This window comes from Balaenoptera ricei, chromosome 1 (assembly GCF_028023285.1).
Source record: "Balaenoptera ricei isolate mBalRic1 chromosome 1, mBalRic1.hap2, whole genome shotgun sequence".
NCBI classification, from domain to species: Eukaryota; Metazoa; Chordata; class Mammalia; order Artiodactyla; family Balaenopteridae; genus Balaenoptera; species Balaenoptera ricei.
Genome location: NC_082639.1, coordinates 105,703,327 through 105,715,647, shown reverse-complemented (window position 1 = coordinate 105,715,647; position 12,321 = coordinate 105,703,327). Strand labels below are relative to the sequence as shown.

General features: G+C 43.3%; 1 protein-coding gene across 1 annotated transcript in view; it reads left to right on the top strand.

The window, feature by feature from the left end:
• ZNF697 (zinc finger protein 697) overlaps positions 1-12,321 on the top strand; it is a 30,092-nt gene that overhangs the window by 999 nt on the left and 16,772 nt on the right. The gene's annotated exons all lie outside the window — the stretch shown is intronic.

Sequence of the window (12,321 nt, the reverse complement as noted above, 5' to 3'; positions counted from 1 at the left end):
CCGCTCCATTCTAACCTGGCTCAGAGCAGCGGCTTGGGCAGCCATCAGACTGGGCAAATGGCACAATAAGGATGAGTGGGTAGATGGGCAGCAGCTCGTCGTCCTAGGGGTGGTCGCCGTTTAGCTCTGATAGGCTTCCCAACGCCGGATGTCCATGTCTGCCGGTGGGGCAAAGCCGATACCTTCACCCAGGGAGAGCACCGAAGCTGAGGACTGTGAGTGAAGGCACGGGGTGAAGTGCGCGTTGGGAGGAGGGGGCGAGTAAGAGGTTGAGGGCGGGAGCCAGCGGCAACAGGGGCGCGCTGTGTACCTTATGGCCACGCTTCGAGAATTGGATGACCACTTCCTCTGGGACTTTCCACGATTTTCCTTTTTCCTAACCGCCTCCACCCCCATCCCAAATAATGAATCACCCACCCATTGCTACGTGAGCATTAGACTGGCTTCAATCTAGTGATGTTTTATCCTTGCTCTGATAGCTGGCCTATTTGTCTTTTACCTGTCAGGTGACATGAATACTCTGCGTCCCCTATGGCGTTATCCTCCTCCCATGGGACTAAGGGTGTGGTAAAGGCGGTTGGATAATGGCTAGCAAGTTAATATAGTCTTTGAGGAGCTGTGATGGATGAGTGGGCAACTTTGAACACAGTCCAAGTGTCACTCCTGTGTAACTGAACTCCGCCGCCTAAAAAGCCTCTGTTTCTCCTTTCTCCCCTCCCCTGTTTATTTTGCTGCTGTACTCAAGTGTTTGCCTTCTTCTCTTAACAAGCCAACATAGGGATATTATTTAAAGTGGAATACATTTTAAGAGCCAAATGAACCTTGAAAAATGCCATTTGGGTGGTGAGGCAGGAGTACCCAAGGCTCATGATGATGTGGTAGGCACAGAGCCCTGCATCCTATATAGGGGGATGCAGAACCTTTTCCACGGGCTTCTCTAGAAGAGATGAAGCATCTTGTGTGAGATAAGAACAGAGTGGGGAAAAACCCAGTTGTTGAGGCTGAGGGCATGAGAGTGGCGAAATGAAGAGAAAAGGCTCTGTGAATTCGGAAGATGATTTCTAGTTGGAACATATTGGCTATGTGTGTGTGTGTGTGTGTGTGGTGGAGGTGGAAGTGGAGGTTGTCGTTGGGGGAAATTTGATGTTAGAAGTTTAGCTGGGCCCCGAAGAGAATATGATGGCACCATAGTGAACAAAGGTCATAAATGGGAAGTCTGGCTACCTTTTACTTTACAGAAAGGAAAACATAGATGGCCTTCAAAAATGACTGGGATTAAGGGAGTGAATGGAAAGAAATCAGACTGAGAAGAACCGGTGATGTAGCTGAATTGGCCTGGGAAGGGTGACCTCGGCTGAAGGTTGGATGATTAAGGCTGATGGCGTTGCATCACATTTCCTCTCCCTCCCCCCCAAAGCCCTTTGGATTTCCTCAGAATCTACATATTTGCCCAATTTCTAATGTCTAGTAAAGGCAAGGAGAAAGGGTAAAAGCTGGTTAAAGGTGATAAATTAGGACAAGAAAGACCTTGCCTGCTCATGTAGAGTGAAAAAAAAAAAAAGCTGCAATGTCATTAAGAGATCTTGAGTGTGAACCTATGTTAATGCCATTTGGGCTTTTCCTTTGATCTAAGTTCTTACTTCTTTTTTCTTTTCCTTCATTTTTTCCCCCCTCTCCTAACAGGTTTCTTATTAGTACATACTACGTAGTGTTAATGTAATCAGAAAGGTAACTCCTAAGTTTAGCATTCAAAACCCCTAACAATTCAGTGTTTACTTAACCTCTATTCTCCGCTGGACCTGGGCCACCTCATATTACCTACCCGTTCTTGCAGCAAATAGCTCCCCAGACATTCTTCCACCTGTGTGTCTCCATCAAGTTGAACTCCATGCCTGCACTGCCCTGATTATTTTCTCCAAATCCTAGCCCAGCTGATGCACAAGTCTTGTAGAAGTCTTCCCAGTCAGGATTAATCTCATCTCCATGGTACTTTGCATCCTTTGGATGACACCCATCTCTGGTCTTCCTTGTGATAGATGATGTCTTTCTCCCCTTCAAAATGTAAATGCCTTGAGGGCAATGGCTCTCTCTACCCTGCCCTTTGTGCCTCTCTGTGCACAAAGGATGTTATTTGAAAAACATGAATAAATGAAGGAATGAGGAAAAGAATTAAAAGAATGCATATATCTTAATTGATGTCTTTCTTTTTCTGTAAAAAAGAGGATGAAGCCTTTCCCATAGACCTGTAAGAGTTCATCGCAATTGTGGCTCTAAAGCATCTTAGAGTTTTTCCTTTTGCTCCTGCATTAGGAGACCCTAAATGGATCTATCACAGTGTCTAGTACAAAGGCACTCATTAAAAGTTTGTTGAAAAGGTTCTTTGCCAGCCTAAATTTTCAAACTCTATAGGCAGGGTATGGAATGGATTAATCCCAAGGGAATAACCGATGACTTTTGTCACGTTCCTGGACTGAAGAAGGTAATGGTTTCTTCTCAGTTGTGAAGGTTCAATGCGCTTTCTAGAAAGTAGCACTACAAGGGTCATCTGCTACTTGCAACTAAGCCACTGACTCCCGTTATGTCGATTTGACTTTATAGCCCAAGCAGTCTACTAGGATTAAAAATGTGGCATATAGAAGTACAAGACAGATCAGACTTTCATCAAACATTCCTTAAAGACATTGCAGTTTTGTAGTTGCTCATTTATCTCTAACTGGAAAGTTTTTGTTTTTTTTTTAAAATTAATTTATTTATTTATGGCTGTGTTGGGTCTTCGTTTCTGTGCGAGGTCTTTCTCTAGTTGTAGCAAGCGGGGTCACTCTTCATCGCCGTGCACGGGCCTCTCACTATCGCGGCCTCTCTTGTTGGGAGCACAGGCTCCAGACGCGCAGGCTCAGTAGTTGTGGCTCACGGGCCCAGTTGCTCTGCGGCATGTGGGATCTTCCCAGACCAGGGCTCGAACCCGTGTCCCCTGCATTGGCAGGCAGATTCTCAACCACTGCGCCACCAGGGAAGCCCCTGGAAAGTTTTTTATGCTTCTTTTTTACGTGATGACAAGAGTTACTATTATTGAACATCTACGTATCAGCTGTTGAACTAGGGAATTTCTATGCATTGCCTTAATCTGATGATTTACATATTATTATCCCTATTCTAAAAAGGAGGAAACTGGGGCTCAGAGAGGAGTTAAGAATCTTGCTTGGAGTCCCAGATTCTGGAGATAGACTGGAATTTAGGTCTGTCGACTCTCGAGCCTGTTCAGAACGGTGTGTCTTTGTTCTCCCTGGGAGAAAACTGCTGGATCTATTCCTTCTTCCTCTGAAGTCCTTCACTTTCCAAATTTCCTTCCAGGAATATTGTTGGGCTTCTAAATGCATCCTAATGGATCTCATGTGAGAGGCCCTGGTTTTTCATCAATTCATTATTTTTGTGCCCTCATAATCCCATGGCCATCATTTGGAAAGACCAGGTTTAGAATCCATAATAAGACCTTTGGGCACAGAACTGTTTACCTGGAATTCTTTTCCCTTTTCTCCCAGCCTATCTGAATTCTTTCTGTTCTCCCCCCAGGCCGAGTCTCACCCCTTCCTTAGACTTTCTTGACCACTCCAGGCCACATTTAGCCTCTCCTCTAACCTTTTGCATTGTCTGAAATACCTGAGGCTCAATGTCTTCTTGATGACTGTAAACTTGAATGAGCCTCCACCGTGTGCTGGAATATTTGCATATTCTCTACACATGGCAGGGACTTTATGTCCAGAACACAACCTGGCATATGGTGGGCTTTCAGGCACTGTGAGTTGATGATGAATTGGTAATGACTCAAAATGCAAAAATGTAGGCATGAAACATTACTTGCATGTTGCCAGTTTGTAGGAGAGGGATCAGAGGATCATTTTCTTAGTTAATTTTCATCCTTTTCGCATGACTGCCCAAAAATGTAAGCACCCTCTGGAAATATGTGAGAGCAGATCTGTGTATTGCTGAGTTGTAGGAACTTGATCAGTGCTAAATGATGGTGTTTTATTGATGTTGGGTAGCATGGGTGGGGCTATTGCTTCAGTACCTTCCCCATTGCTGTCATGCACACCTTCTACCACATCTCCTAGGAAAGACTTCTTTGCTGCACATCAGAGAAAACTGGAGGGGTTTCCGTGCTTCTACAGATATGAAAAAAAAAAAAAAGGCTGGGATGAGGAAGGAAGATAGTTCCTTCTGTTTTTACCTCTGAGAAGGGTAGCATGATTTGTATGGGGTATGGAATTGGGTTTTATTGCATCATATATTAATGCGGATGCTAAAAAGATCAGCAGCCTCTCCTTTTTGGGTGAAGAGGCTTTTACTTGTCACAAGATTGAACCCATTTCCGGAGGCTAAGGCCTCTCTTTCCCTGACCTCAAGGCCCCACAGTGCTTTGGAAGCCTCGGTATAAACATAGTGTGCAGGGGTTGTTATAAGCACATTAGTCATTTTAAATGATAGGACAGTTCTTGGGGGTCCCTGCACTTGTTCAGCAAGTCATGCATGGTGCATCCAGAGGCTAGCAACGGTGTTCCAGCCAGTGTGAGGAGGGCCACCTGCAACTCTCTAGTTTCCTCTTCCTGCAGAGGGTCAAGCCTGGGTCATCTGCACACGGCTCTAATTTGCTAAAATGTGTGTAGTTAAGGGGGAAAGGGCCTACATTCATTCAGAGAGGCATTTTACATATATTTTCTTCTGAGAACTTTGTCAAGATCTTACCCAAACTGACAAAACAGGAACCATTCTCTCTGGGTTTTATTAACAAGAAACGTATCGCTTTGGTCTCAGTGTCCTGCATATTCAGGAGGTTAGCGCATCTTTGATGCTTGATCATGCTTAGATGGGGCACTCTGGGAAGAACACCTTTCCAGTTATTGACCTGGAAAGTCAACAGTTTTTCCCCACACCTGGGAACCTTGGTGAATTTCAATGGATCACTTTTAAAAAAAGTAGTCCCTCTAGCAGGTATTGACAGTGATTTCTGGTAACAGTAGGTGGTTTTGAAAGCCATGGGTTTTAAAAATTATGTCATTAGAATGAAATCTCCACAAGGCAGAACTCAGCATAATGGGTAGCACATGGTAAGTGTTCAAAAAAATTTGTTGAATGAATGAATACGTTATATTTTAAAACATTTCACCTTGATTCTTTCCTAATATGATGGCACTGCCAATTTTTTATAATGAGCTGTGACAAAGGGTGTATGCTTATATGTGATATAAGCTGGGGAAAGGATCTTTTATATGCACATATATAATTTTTTTAAAAATCGACTTTATGTTTTAGAGCAGTTTTAGGCTCCCAGCAGTATTGAGGAGAAAGTACAGAGAGTTCCCATATGCTCCCTGCCCGCAGCCCACCCCGTGCATAGCCTCCCCACTTCAACATCCCACACCAGAGTGGTATGTTTGTTAAAATCGACAAACCTCTACTGACACATCATTGTTACCCCAAGTCCATAGTTTACTTTAGCATTTACTGTTGGTGTTGTACATTCTTTAAATTTGGACAAATGTATAATGACATGTGTCCACCACTGTAGCATCATACAGAATAGTTTCACTGCCCTAAAAATCCTCTGTGCCCCACCTAGTCATCCATCCCTCCCTTCTAACCCCTGGCAACCACTGGTCTTGTTTGTCTCCATAGTTTCACCTTTTCTTTGATGTCATATAGTTGGAATCATACAATATGTAGCCTTTTCAGATTGGCTTCTTTGACTTAGTAATATGCATTCAAGGTTCCTCTGTGTCTTTGCATGACTTGACAGCTCATTTCTTTTCGGCTCTGAATAATATTGTTTGTATGTACCACCATTTATCCACTTACCTACTGAAGGACATCTCGGTTGCCTCTCAGTTTTGGCAATTATGAATAAAGCTCCTGTAAACTTCCATGTGCACGTTTTTATGTGGAGACCTAAGCGTTCGACTCATTTGCGTAAATAGCCAGGCATACAGTTGCTGGATTTTATGGCATGAGTATGCTTAGTTTTATAAGAAACTGCTAAACTGTCTTTCAAAGTGATTGTACCATTTTGCATTCTTATCAGCAGTGAACGAGAGTTCCTGTTCTTCTACGTCCTCACCAGCATTTGGTGTTTTCAGTGTTTTGGATGTTTTGCTATTCTAATATGTGTGTAGTGGTATCTCATTGTTTTAATTGGCAGCTCCCTAATGACATGTGATGTTGAGCATCTTTTCATATTCTTATGTGTCATCTCTATATCTTTGGTGAGGTGCAGGTTTAGATCTTTTGCCCATTTTAAAATTAGGTTGTTCATTTTCTTGTTGTTGAGTTTTAAGAGTTCTTTGTATATTTTGGATAACATTCCTTTATCAGATACCTATTTTGAAAATATTTTCTCCCAGCCTGTGGCTTATCTTCTCATTCTCTTGATATATTTATATATATATGAACTTGTCATATCTTTTTTCTTTTTGGGAAGTGTGAGTGTACCAGATCTATTTTAATATAAAACCAGTTTACCCCAGAAATGAGGAACCAAAGTGTGAAATAAACTTGAAGAAATGCTCCCCTACTTTTTAAAAACTAAGGTAAATGTCAGTTAAATTGAACCAGACTGTGGCCACAGCCTGAACTAGCTTGGGGGCAGTTACTATAGGAACTCTTTATTTCTGTTTCCCGTCTCCCTCATAGGAACTTGTGTTTGTTGATTGAATTAGTGGCTTGGTAAATAATTCTGGTCACCTACTTCCTGTGTGGCATGTACCCTTTTAAAAAACTTCTTTAAGAGCCTACGTTTGTCTCATAGCTTAATTATGGACCCTTAGGAAAAGGGCTGATGATTATAAATGAGAAGAGAAATCAAGACATACGTGCCCTTCCTGTCAGAGCAAGAAAACAAAACAGAACACAAAGCCCTTGAAAACTGCTAGAGAATAAACTTTGGTCTGAGTAGACACTCTAATGATAAACACAAATTTCTTCTGTATTCGATTGTGCTCCCTGCTGCCCTCTCCTCCCAAGCAACTTCTTATTTAGTCTCCTAAACTACTCTGTAAAGGTTGGATGTTGGTCTTTTTTCATCCACACTCGACTTCTGCTGGTCTAGTCCTGTCCTTCCTCCAGGGGTGGGAGAGAAGTGGTTGTCCTGTCCAACCAGGAGAGCCCAGGAACATTTCCCACCATGAATGCAAACACGGCTCTGGGCCACCTCTGTTCTTTGCTGAGTTGAGTGGTAAAGGCTTGGAGAGGAGGCAGGGCACACACAGGACTACTTGATGCCAGCAAGGGGTGCTGGCATTTGGCCGTGGGGCGCAGGATTCTTTTTCGAGAACCTTCTAACTGTTGAAGCTAATCACCACTTTCTATCACGTCTACCTATTTAGCAGGATAACTAGGCATGCTTGGCTTCTGGTGCTGACAGGTGATTGGATCCAGTTAGGAGAGCTAGGTTGTTTCCAGGGCTCTGCCTTACCGGGTGTGATCTTAGCCAGATCACTAGATTGCCTGATTTTGTTAGTTCTTCATTTTGAGGCTGAAGGAGAGAAATAATTATCCCTGACTTTATCCATTTAAAGGACTCTGACAATTAGTTTGGGATCAGCAGATGTAAACTAGGATAGGATAGGAGGGATAAACAGCAAGGTCCTACTGTATAGCACAGGGGACTATATTCAATATCTTGTAATAAACCATAATGGAAAAGACTGTGAAAAAGAATGTATATATACATGTATAACTGAGTCACTGTTCTGTACAGCAGAGATCAACACATCTATACATCAATAAAATAAATTTAAAAAAATAAAGAAGTATTTGAGGGCTCATTTTGTGGGGAATCATGAATGTGCATAAATCAGTATGTTCCCACCAGGACTTATAATTGGGAGGTGGTAGGGAGGGAGAGAGAGTAAACAATAAGGTACAAATTATTATAACTATGATTATATTTTAAAAACTGACATTAGGCAGAATGAGATAAGGAAAAGTACCTTAAGGAATCGTACAAAGTGAAATAATAATAATTCTTTCTGAGCACTTAACACTAATCCAATAAAATACAGTTGTTTTCCGTGTTTTATAGATGAAAAAGCCCAGGCTCAAAGAGGTTGAGTAACATACAGAGCTAGAGACTGGATTCACACGCGTGGTCTGGCTCCAGAATCTGAGCTTTTAACCACTAAGAGTATTGCTTCCCTCCAGGAAAGGAGAGACTGCATCAAACCGTTTTTTGAGAACGAAGAGCATGGCAAGAGAAGAGAAACATAGGGTGCCTTCTGGAAGGCTTACAGCATCCCTTTTTGTCTGAGGTTAGCTGGCAGAAGTCAGGGAGAGGTTAGAGAGCTTTGGGCTACATTGTTGAGGGCTTAGAGTTTGTGCTTCTGCGGACTCACTGGCAGAGTCACTTAGAGGTTTCGGACACACTGGCAGAGTCAGAGGTTTCTGAGCAGGAGGAGAAATGGAGTGGCAACTATGTTTTAAGATGGATCCAGCAATGGGCTTCCCTGGTGGCGCAGTGGTTGAGAGTCTGCCTGCCAATGCAGGGGACACGGGTTCGAGCCCTGGTCTGGGAAGATCCCACATGTCGCGGAGCGACTGGGCCCGTGAGCCACAACTACTGAGCCTGCGCGTCTGGAGCCTGTGCTCCACAACAAGAGAGGCCGCGATAGTGAGAGGCCCGCGCAGCGCGATGAAGAGTGGCCCCCGCTTGCCGCAATTGGGGAAGGCCCTCGCACAGAAACGAAGACCCAACACAGCCATAAATAAATAAATACTTTAAAAAAAAAAAAAAAGATGGATCCAGCAATGATATGTAGGTCCCTGTAACTGGTAAGAGTGTTTACTGCAGTGATAATGGAAAATAGAGGAGAGAAATAAAAGGAAGGACTTGGCAGCTGATTTGATTGAAAGGGGAGAGGGGAGGGGTCAAAGTTGACTCCAGGGTTTTCAACCTGATGAGTAAGAACGGAGAGGCATTAACAGAAATGGGCACCGTCAGGAGGAGTTGATTTGTAATGAAGATTTGGGAGGAAAACTAATGCTTTTCAATATGACTAGGGTCAGATGCTTTACAAATGGAAATTCACTTAGTGTTTTCAACAACCTTTCAAGGTAACTTGTTTTTCCCATTGTATAGATGAGGGAACTAAGTCTCAAATTGGTGAATAACTGTACTAGGAGCATACAGTGTATCAGTGACAAACTTCTGTTCAAAACCAGGTCTGTTGATGCCTTAACATTGCTTTTCCCCATTTGGGGCTGCCTCCTGTCCTGTGTCCCATGTGACATACAGGGCAGCACTTCAGGATAGAAGGGGCATTAAAGCGCCTCAGTGGCGTTGCTTGGTGCATCATTAGAAATGTGGACCTGGAGTACAGGTCAGGGGTTCGGTGTGGGGTGGGGAGTTTCACTTTCGTGGGGTCTGTAGACAGAGCAGGTATTTATTGAAAACTAGGGGAAGGGGCAAAACGATTAAGGGGAGTGGGAGAAGAAAATGTAAACAAAAAGCTGCAAGGTTGACCTGTTTTAGTAGATAGGAAGAGGGGCAGGGCAGTAAGGTAAGTAGAGAGAGACTAGGACAGTGCAATATCTTGGATGCTAAGGGAGGAGAGAATTTCAAGGACAGCATCTGAACAGGATTTCTGTAGTCATTTGTGGAGTCTCGATTATATATTCCCAGCACTTTACAGTGTTGATGGTGAGATCAAAGAAGAGACTGACCACTGGATTGGAAGATGGAAAGTTATAGCTGATATTGATGTGAGCCAGACTAAATGTTAGCAATGACTATGATCTACTGAGATGGCTCACACCCGGGAAGCCCATGGTTCACCAGGAAACTGATGTCTGTGGCGATGAGGTTAGAATTTATCAGGGCTCATTGACACCAGCCCTCCTTTTCCCAATAGCCTGTAAGACGTGTTGGCCAAAAAATGGCACTGCAGAAGGAGATGTAATATTGCTTGATAATTGGCTTTAGGCATTTAAAAAGTCTCTGCAGAAGAAAAAGTCTCTCAATGAGAGAGTTTCATAGTTTGAATTTTTAAAAACGTCTTTAAAAATGATAGTCAGTACTGGACTTCCCTGGTGGTGCAGTGGTTAAGAATCCGCCTGCCATTGCAGGGGACACGGGTTCGAGCCCTGGTTCGGGAAGATCCCACATGCCGCGGAGCAACTAAGTCCGTGCGCCACAACTACTGAGCCTGCTCTCTAGAGCCCGTGAGCCACAACTACTGAGCCGGCGAGCCACAACTACTGAAGCCCATGCGCCTAGAGCCCGTGCTCCGCAACAAGGGAAGCCACCGCAATGAGAAGCCCGCGCACCGCAATGAAGAGTAGCCCCCGCTCACCGCAACGACAGAAAGCCTGTGCACAAGAACGAAGACCCAACGCAGCCAAAAATAAATAAATAAATAAATATTTTTTAAAAAAAATGACAGTCAGTACTAATTGTTCAGGTTGATATGCCATAGGCTTTCTTTTCTCTCCAACTGTCTCTTTTATGATGACTTTTTTTTTTTTTGGTGATGACTTCTTTTTCAAATGCTGTACCAAGGACATGGAATTATTAAATGTTTACCATAACACTCCATTAAGTCAATGCTAATTCAAAACGACTGCTTTTTTCTGGCCAATGAGATGTCTGTTTTGTCTAAGAAATAAGGTAGATAATTCAAAACCTGTTAATTCAGAGGTCATTTCTGAGGTTCACATGAAGGTAAGTTTGAAGAATATCTTTTATGTTTTTCAGTGGAAAAATACTTAAAATCAAAATAGGGGGGAAAAGCAAGAGTCCAGAAGAGAACAGGAAAAATAGGAAGAAAGAAGTCAGCATCAATGAAATGCTATCAGCAAAGCCAGAGCACTAAACCCATGAATACGACAGAGCTCGTTGGGAGAGTCTGGTGCAGGGGAGATTGTACTTAAAAGGAATCAGGTAACCTGAATGGTAGTCCCAATTCTGCCACCAATTCACTACCTTTGTGAGTTCAAACAAGGCACTTATCTTCTCTGGTCCTCATTTTCCTTATCTGTAAAATGAGGGATCCTTTAAAGAAATTTTCAACAAAAGAATTGTGAGATTCTCCCATCATCTGTGGATGGAATCTCTTCATTTAGCTTGTGGTTGGCTTGCTCCTGTCACCTGGCCCACTTCTGCACCACCTCCCACACAGAGAATGCAAAGCTATTCAAACAAGCAAAACGATATGATAGAAAAGAGGGTGAATCTGTGAAACTGTATTTGTCGTCATGGGCCATGTTGGGTGAGTATGGGTTGGGTGATACCCTTCCTTAATTGTCCTTTGGTGTGACCCAGGCTCCTTGTACTGGGGAGTTTGTTTTACTCCCAGAATCCCCTTCTTCATCTGGGTATTTCCATGTTATTCTGTATTTGCAGGCAGGATGACTTTGCTAACACTCTGAAGATTTGTTACGAATGAGTTGGTGACTTTGGCCAGATTTTAATTCATTTTCTTTTCAGAAGAGAAGGATTAACTAACAAAGTGTTTCGTGTCCTGGGTAGGTTATGGCTTGAGTAATGTGCTTTGACTCATTGCCCAAATAAGCAACTGATGGGAACCATAAAACCGGGGTCAAACTTGTATAAATTAGCTCCATCCTAGAGAGGCAGTGTGTTAGAGGCTTGAAGAGCAGTTTACCATCCTCTCAGTGCACCTGCCATATAACAAGGAAGTGAAAAGCTGACAAACTACTGATGGCCGGGAGCCCAAGTCTCCAGCCTGAATCTTTCAGCCAAGCCCCATAGGCTATGTTGGGCTGTGTAGAAAGGGGATTGGAACAAAAATCGAGATGCCAGTGTCTCCTGTCTGTCCTCAACTGGTGCATTCGTGGGTAATTCACTTAACCTTTCTGGGTCTCTGTTGCCTGACTCGTCTGTAACATAGGGTACTAGACTAAATCAGCAAACTGGATCAGGCAGGTTGCGTTTGCCAGGTGCCTCCTTCTGCCCCATACCCTTTGAAACTTACTGATGTTTTTGTCTGTGCTACTGCCTGATTTGAGGTTTACTGTCACTATCTTCTCTTCTTCACCAGCCCACCAAAAGATCTTGTGGCATACAGTGGTGAAATTGCTCTTATCCCCCTTCCCCAAAACTGCTCTGGATGATTTCAGAAATGATAGGAATGTATCATGAATCCTCTGTAGTACTGGTTTATAGCAGGGCTTTTGTTTTGTTTTTGTGCCATGGATCCTTTCAGAGTCCAAGGGAAAGCTATGGGCCTTCTTATCAGAAGAGAGGTTCTGCAGACACATTCACATAAGTTATCGGGGAGTTCATGGACTCTGAAGGCCCTCAGGCTAAGAACCCAG